An 8817-nucleotide genomic window follows, 5' to 3' on the forward strand; every position below is an offset into this window, starting at 1 on the left:
CGACGAAAGAGGGGGAGGCCTTCAATGAGATGGATTGACACAGTGGCTGCGATGATGGGCTCAAGTATAGCAGGGATTGTGGGGCTGGCATGGGATCGGGCAGTGCTTCATTCTGCTGTGCATGGGGTCGCTATGAGTTGGAAACGACTTGACGGCACTTAACAACAACAACAACAACAAGTTGCACAGTGATCATGTTGTTGTTGTTGAGCTATTAACCAAAAGGTTGGTTGTTCAAACTCACAGCCACTCTGTAGGAGAAAGATGAAGCAGTCTACTTTTGTAAAGATTTACAGCCTTGCAAACCCTATGGGTCAGTTCTACTCTGCCCTATAGAGTTGCTATGAGTTGGAATCAGCTCCATCGTAGTGGGTTTGTTTTGGTTGAGTTAATGCCTAATTGTGTTGAATACCTTCTCATGTGTTTATTAGTCATTAGCGTGTTTTTGGTGAAATGTCTATTTAAATCTTTTGCCCATTTTTAAATGGGATTGTTTGACGTGTTACTGAGAAGTAAGAGTTCTTTATAGATTTTGGATATAAAGCTTATATCAGATATCTGATATCTGATATGATATCCTGTGGATTGTCTTTTCATTTTTTTAATGATATCTTTTGAAGTTAAAAAGCTTAAAATTTTAATGATGTTCAATTTGTTAAAAAAAAAAAAAAGGCTCGTTCTTTTGATGTTGTGTCTAAGAGCTCTGCTAACCCAAAGTCATGAACAAATTTTCTCCTAGAAGATTTATAGTTTTAGCTTTTACATTTAGTTCCATGCTCTGTTTTGAGTTAATTTTTGTTGATGTGCAAAAAGGGCATGGTGGCAGCATCTGATCTCCTCTAATTTCACAAGAGGGGAGAAAGATCCAGAACAACATCAAAAGCTCAAGGTTGATTCCTATGAGGTGGAGGTCACACTTGCTATCACCCTCCAACCTTTTTAACAATTCTGATACCAACTGTATCACTACACTCCCACAGAACTCACTACTTCTCTGCTGAGTTTGATAACTTGTTGCAATGGCCATTCAAAACTCACAGACAATACTCACAATTATGGGGTTGGTTAGGGAAGTAACAGGTTACAATTCAGGATTGGAAACTAGGATACAGTTCTTCAATCAGGACAGCTTCTTTTCAGCTTTGCTGCAGGCTCGCTTCCTTCTGGCCTCTGCCTCTGCCTTATTCAGGCAAGTATTAATTACAAAGCTCTTTTAGTTTTGTTGATAGGTGCCTAAAGGGGCACCCTACCCTGCCAGCAAGTCTCCTGCCCAAAGGAGTGTTCTCACTCTGTGGGCCTGGAAGCCAGCGGCTGTGTTTCATGCTGGTCTCTTGGTTCTGCTGCTGCTGTTTCTCTGCTTTTGTCTCAGTGCAGGGATCTTGGTTCCAAGAATCTGTACCACTCCTAGGTCTTCTTTCTTGATGGTAGTGAGATCCCTCATCCCACCTCTGGGATGGCTCATTTTAAGCCTAGTGAGATGGCAAAACTGACCAATTCCTATGTTAGGGTTCCATACACCTTATTTGCATGGTCACATCTTTACAAGGATGCAATGTACTTTATTTACATTATTAGCAAGTGATCCAATCCTCTTAATGGGCCACAAGCATCTCACATTTGCATATTCCCACCCAGTCATCTGGTGGGAGTCACAAAGACCATGGCTAGAAGAGCCATATTAAGTAATTCACTGCACTACAGTACAGTATGAGGAAAGTGTCTATTTTTGCATGTGAATATCCAATTGTCCCAGCACCATTGGTTTCATTCTTCTTTCTTCTTGGCACCTTTGTTGAAAATCAGTTGACTGTAAATGTAAGGGTTTGTCTCAGGACTCTCAATTCTGTTCCATTGATCTAGATTTCTATTTTTACACCAATACCACACTCTTGATTGATATAGCTTTATAATAAGTTTTGAAATTGATTACTGTGACTCTTTCAATTTTATTCTTTTTCAAAGTTGTTTTGGCTATCCTAGTAGGTCCTTTGTATTTCTGTATAAATTTTAGGATTAGCTTGTCAACTTCTATGAAGTAGCCTACTAAGATTTTGATAGGATTTGAGTTGAAACTATAGATCAATTTAGGAAGAATTGCCCTTAACAATTATTTACAACTCTTTAATTTTTCTCAGCAGTGTTTTACATTTTTAATATATAAATCTTACTTTTATGTGTTAAATGTATCCTAAGTATTGAATTATTTTTGATGCTATTACAAGATGCTGTCACTTCAGACAGTTTATTAGTACTGTATAGAAATACAATTGACTTTTATATATTTATCTTGTGCCCTGTGACCTTGCTAAACTCATTTATTAATTCTAGTAGTTTTATGGGAGCTCTGGTGGTGTAATGCCTAAGGCATTTGACTGCTAACCAGAAGGTTGGTGGTTCAAAGCCACCAGCCACTCCTGGGAAGGAAGATTGGGCAATCTACTTCCATAGTGATACTCCCTCAGAAACCCAATGTGGGGTTGCTATGAGTCGGATCCGAGTTGATAACAGTGAGTGTTTTGAGTTTTAGTAGTTTTATTGTGGGTTCCTTGTTGTTGTTGTTATGTGCCGTCGAGTCGGCCCCAACTCATAGCGACCCCTCCTTGGGTTTCCGAGGCAGTATCACTACGGAAGTAGGATTGCCCAACCTTCCTTCCGAGGAGTGGCTGGTGGGTTTGAACCGCCAGCCTTCTGGTTAGCAGTCAAGTGCTTTAGCCACTATGCTACCAGAGCTCCCTTAGGATTTTCTAAATTGGTAATCACATTGTTTATAAAGGCAATTCTACTTCTTCCTTTCTAATCTCTATGCTTTTAAGGTCTTTTTTTTTTCTTTTTTTTCTTTCTTTGTTGTACTGTTTAAAATTTCCAGTATAGTGTTGGATGGAAGTGATAACAACAGACATCTTTGCCCTGTTCCTGATCTTAGGGAGAAAGCACTCAGTGTTTCACCATTAAGTATGATGATAGCCGTAATTTTTTGTAGATGCTCTTTATCAGGCGGAGGAAATTCCTTTCTATTGTTAGTTGAGAGATTTTTATCATGAATGGGTGTTGGATTTTCTTAAAAGCTTGTTCTGTATCTACTAATGTACATATATATTAAGATAATTATGTGAGTTGTATCTCTTATTCTATTAATATTGCATATTACATTATTTGATTTTTTATTTCTTGCATTCCTAGAATAATTCTCACTTGGTCATGGTATGTAAACATTTATATATTGCTGAATTCAGTTTGCTAATATTTTGTTAAGGATTTTTACATCTATATTCATGAGGGATATTGGTATATAGTTTCTTGTGATGCTCAATTATTTTTTAACCTAATTGTTTTAGCTGCTTTTGATAATCATTGTCTAAATCAACTGTTTCATTAGGAATTGCAAAGTAGTACTGTTCTAATCATTTTTTATTTCTTTATTATTTATAAAGAAGGATTTCGCTTCATCAACTAGTTGTTTATTTGAGATACATTTCATACAGAAAAAGTAGGCTAGCTATTCAATTTTTTCCCCTTTGTTTGCTAGTTTTCAGAATAAGTTAGCTTCCTAACATCCTCTAAAGATGATCAATTAGGGTTTTTTAAAATTATTATGAACTTACAGATTTTAATAAGGAGCTCTGGAAGTGGTTAACACATTCAGCTGCTAACCAAAAGGTTGGTGGTTGGAACCCACTAGCTGCTCTGCTGGAGAAAGATGAGGCAATCACTTCCATAAAGATTTACAGCCTTGGAAACCCTATGTGACTGTTCATAGCATCACTGTGGGTCAGAAATGGACTCGTTAGCAGTGACTGAGTATAGATTTTAATAAATTTGATGTGTTTATATTCTTTGCAATTATTATTATTTTTGATGGTCAAATTGTACCATCTTTGAACAGTGGGAGTCCCTTCAAGATGACTTGTGAATTCCTTTTTCTTTTATCTTAAATTATTTATTTCATTTTTTTTGTTGAAAATATACACAGAAAAATATCTGCCAATCCAGCAATTTAAGCATGTACAATTCAGTGTCACTGAGCACATTCATCAGACTGTGCAGCCATTCTCACGCTCCTTTGCTGAATTGTTCACCTCCATCAACACAAACTTGCTGGCCCCTCACCTTCCTATCTAGCCTTTGTAGTTGCTGTTATCAGTTTGATCCCACACAGATAGTTCTTTAAAAGAGCACAATGCTATAAGACTCTTGAATCCTTTTAACATTACCCTAGTAGTCCTTGATAGCTTCCTTGATTATTGGTGAATATGCCTTGTACATATTGTCTTTTCTTATTTTTGTTAGTGTATATCTCACTGCCGTTGAGTTGTATCTGACTCATAGCGACCCCTCCTTGGGTTTCTGAGGTGGTATCATTACGGAAATAGATTGCCCAACCTTCCTTCCGAGGAGTGTCTGGTGGGTTTGAACCGCCAGCCTTCTGGTTAGCAGTCAAGTGCCTTAGGCACTACATTACCAGAGCTCCTATATATGTATGTATGTATGTATGTATGTGTGTGTGTGTGTGTGTGTGTGTGTGTGTGTATATATATATATATATCCCTAGAAATAAGACTGTTAGATTGAAGGGTAAACATATATGTAACTTTGCTAGATAGTGCAAAAGGGATTATGCCATTTTGCATTTCCACCAGCAATATATGAAAGTGCCTTTTTACCCATTTCCCCAAATGTTTGTTGTCAAGCTTTTGGATTTTTGCTAGTCTGATAGGTGAATAGTAGTATCTTCATGTAGTTTAATGTAAGCATTTTTTTTTTCTTTAATTTTTATTGTGATTTCGGTGAAAGTTTACAGAGCGAATTCACTTTCCATATAGCAGCTCACATACACTTTGTCTCATGACATTGACTACAACCTCCCACAATGCAACATCTCCCTTCCCACTTCTCCCCATAGCCATCTCTTCCCTGTGTCCTTCCCTTCCATGCATTCCTGCCCCACAAGCTGTCTCCCTGTGCATACCCAGCCCTCCTAGTTTCCCATGATTGATCTTTTCAAGGAGTGTATCTACCTAATGTAAATGTTCAGCTCATATGCCTGTCTTTTGTTTGTCTGGTAGCCGGAAGTAGGTTAAATTCCAGACCTGAAGGGCAGCTAGGGGCCATAGTGTCAGTGGTTCCACCCGACTCTGTCAGACCAGCAAACCTGGTCCCTTTTTTTTTTTTTTTTTAAATGATTTTGAGTTTTATTCCACATTGTTCTCCCACTCTATCCAGGATCTCCTACATATATTCTCCTCTGAGTGGTTGACAGTGGTAGCTGGGCACCATCTAGTTCTTCTGGTATCATAGTTGTATAGGCTGAGGACCACATGGTGTACCAGCTGCTTGGACTAATTGTTTCCATGAATCTTTGGTTTTCTTCATTCTTCTTTGCTCTGGGCAAGGAGAGACCCATTGTTGTACCTAGATGGCCACTTACAAGCTTTTAAGATCCCAGTCACTACTTGCCAAAGTAGGAGGTGGAACAATGTTTTTGTGTAGTATGCTATGCCAATTGAGCTTGATATCCCCTGTGACTATGGTTCCAAGCCCACAGGTCCAACTATTTATTCCCTCTGGGTACTTGGCTGTGGCCAAGAAGTGACTACAACCTTGTCCCCTTGTCAGCTCTACTATATACCTGGGAATTCTTACAGAACATACAAATACACTTGTAGAAACATTGTCTGCCAACGTTATGCATGGTCATGGGCACACTCCCTCCTGCACAGACATACCTAATAGTTCAGCCTGTCCACCCATCTACCCACCCATGTATCAATGTTTGCCATCGCTGACAACACAGTACTGTATGTGCAAAAGGATTCATCTTTGTTGTCTGTACCTCCCATGCACCTCTCTATGTCTCCCTCTTCCTCAACGCCATGTTGATCACTCACATTTGGTACATTGCCCTTCTCTTCACCCAAATCAGTACTTGTCTCTACCTAATTAACAGTGTTCCCTCCCCTCCCCTCCCACCACTGGTAACCAACAAAGAAAATTTATTTCCATATATAAACCTTACAATAGTAAACTAATACAATATTTGTCTTTCTGTGATTGACTTATTTCACTCAGCGTAACGTCCTCCAAGTTCATTCACCTTATGTTGTGTGGGGTTGCATAGAATTCCACTGTGTGTATGTACCATAGTTTGGTTATTCATTCCTCTGTTAATAGGCACCTAGGTTGTTTCCATCATTTGGCCATTGTAAATAGTGCTGCGATGAACATGGGTGTGCATATATCTGTTCTTGTCTTGGCTCTCACTTCTTTAGGATATATACCTAGTGATGGAATTGCTGGGTCAAATGGTAATTCTAATTCCAACTTTTTAAGGAACTGTCGTACTGCTTTCCACAGTGGTTCCACTGTGGTTGCATCATTTTACATTCCCACCAACAGTGTATGAGTCCCAATCTCTCAGCATCCTTGCCAGAATTTGTTATTTTCTGTCATACTGAACATTGCTACTAGTGCTGCGGCAAGATGGTATCTCATTGTTGTTTTTATCTGCATTTCTCTAATGGTAATTTAAGCATATTTTTATGTACAAGAACACATTTTAATAAATTGATAATGATGAGCCTGCATTAACATATCAAGAATTTGTCATTAAACTAAAAAAAAAAAAAAAAAAGGCAACTGTTGCCATCAAGTCGAATTCTGACTCATAGTGACCCTATGAATAGTCCCATAGGGTTTCCAAGGCTATAAATCTTTATGGAAGCAGACTTCTGCATCTTTCTGCCCTGGAGTGGCTGGTTTGAACTGCCACTTTGGCCAAGTACTTAACCTTTGAGTCACCAGGGCTTTAGTGCTATAACTGCAGTTTTCTTTACCTAGAAGTAAGATGGGTTTGTTATACTCAATGTGGTGTAGTGAATACCACGTACAGTGAACAAAACCTCTCACACTTGTAAAATGCTTTAGAATTGGTAAAGAACTTCTATAGTCATTATCTGATTTGACCGTCACGGGAATCCCTGAGAGACAGGAAAGATGATACGCCCATTTTGTAGAAGAGGAAACTGATGTTTTAAAAGAATGAGATGGAAATGTGCCTAACTTAACACACAATAAAGTGGTAGTCCTGGGTTAGGATTTTAAGCTTCTGATCTACTTGTGTACAAAATTCTGCGCTGTTTTCCTGGTATTTGCTAAAGGGGGCCCTATTTAATCCAGGAGGTGGCAGTGTTTCCCTTAGTATTCATTGGGAATTCACTTTCCCATTGGCTGTGCAAGCAGTTCCCCAGTTACTAAGTGTGTCTCAAATTTGTAAGTATGTCAGAACAGGTGCAGAAGGTTCTCATTTAGCCTTTCTTTAGTACAAGGAAAGATGCTAGACTTTTCAGTGATTTAAAGCTGTGCTTGCAGCAAGTGAAGGTAATTGTGATGAAGAATTTGTTGTGAGTAGGGGTTGGTTTAGTCATTTCAAAGTGAAGACAAATTTATATAACATTAAAGGGCCATTCCTTGTTGTCTGTCCAAAAATTGAACTTTTGTAACTGGGGACTTCCTGTAAATTAAAAAAGGTGATAAAAGCTTTATTATCTCTTATCAACAAATAAAATATTTTAAACTCATTTTAAAAAATGGTGAAAATTTTATTCCTTCAGTGAAGATTCTTGAGCATTAGTTATGTTAAGGTGGTAAAGACAGAAAGCTGAGTAAGGTTGGTGCCTGCTTCCTAGGAGCTTACATTCTGAAGCAAGAGGTGAGGATGTCAAGTTGAGATGTTGTTATGTGCCAAGGAGTAGGACTCACTCATAGTGACCCCTCCTTGTGTTTCCAAGGCAGTATCACTATGGAAGTAGATTGACCAACCTTCCTTGCAAAGAGTGGCTGGTGAGTTTGAACTGCCAGCCTTCTGGTTAGCAGTCAAGTGCCTTAGCTGAGTTAGATACATCAGTAATCATGTGAAGAGTAGGATAAAAAGCTTACAAAAATTATGAATAAGATGGGATGGACTTTTTGAAGTGTGGTTTATTTAATGTGATAATAGGAGTATAGTTTTATGTAGCATGCAAGTGAGAGTGGGCTTTTTCTACTGTTAGGGACACAGGTCCATTCAAGTTCTCTTCCTTATACACAAGAGTAAGCAATTAAAAACAAAATACTCATTTTAAATATAAAGGAAAAACTCCTAAATATCCTGATGTTCCATTACTATCAACACTACTTTCAGGGTTTTTTAATGAGTAGCATCTCTTCAGATGTAAATTTAGTGTTGGACATATTCTATTCATTCATTGAACAAATACTCTAAACTTTAAACTTAGCCAGGTACTGCTCAATATTGGGGATATAATGGTGTGCAAAATAGTCATGGTCCCAGTCCTCATCAAGCTTATGCTTCAGGTAAAGAATACTAGTGACTACTAGCCCGTATAAATAATGTATATTGATATTTTAGAAACTATTTCTTGTATTTAAATCTTATGTTTGGTCTGAGAATTTCAGGTCATGGTGTGTATTATCCCCAGAGGGAAGCAAAATTCAAGCAAATTGTCATCTAAATATATAGTAAATGAAAACTCAGGTAGAATCTTGAACATCTAGTTAGCAGAACTTCTCAACAACTGTAGTTTTCTACAAATCCCTTTGCTGCTTGCCTTGTAAATTTATCCCTAGAAATATTGCCCAATGTCCAATTTAATAATAGGCAAAATATTGAGGATTCCTTCTATTTAAGTTAAAGGGTTGATTTGAGGAAAATAGTTGAACTTTTACCTTTGGAATTCTAGGATTATTCTTTTATTACTTCTATGTGATAGCCTAGTGCCTAACGCACTTGACTGCTAACCAGAAGGCTGGCAGTTCAAACCC

The sequence above is a fragment of the Orycteropus afer genome, unplaced genomic scaffold, assembly GCF_000298275.1.
Source record: "Orycteropus afer afer isolate SDZICR_OR568_19922 unplaced genomic scaffold, OryAfe1.0 scaffold00490, whole genome shotgun sequence".
Lineage (NCBI taxonomy): Eukaryota > Metazoa > Chordata > Mammalia > Tubulidentata > Orycteropodidae > Orycteropus > Orycteropus afer.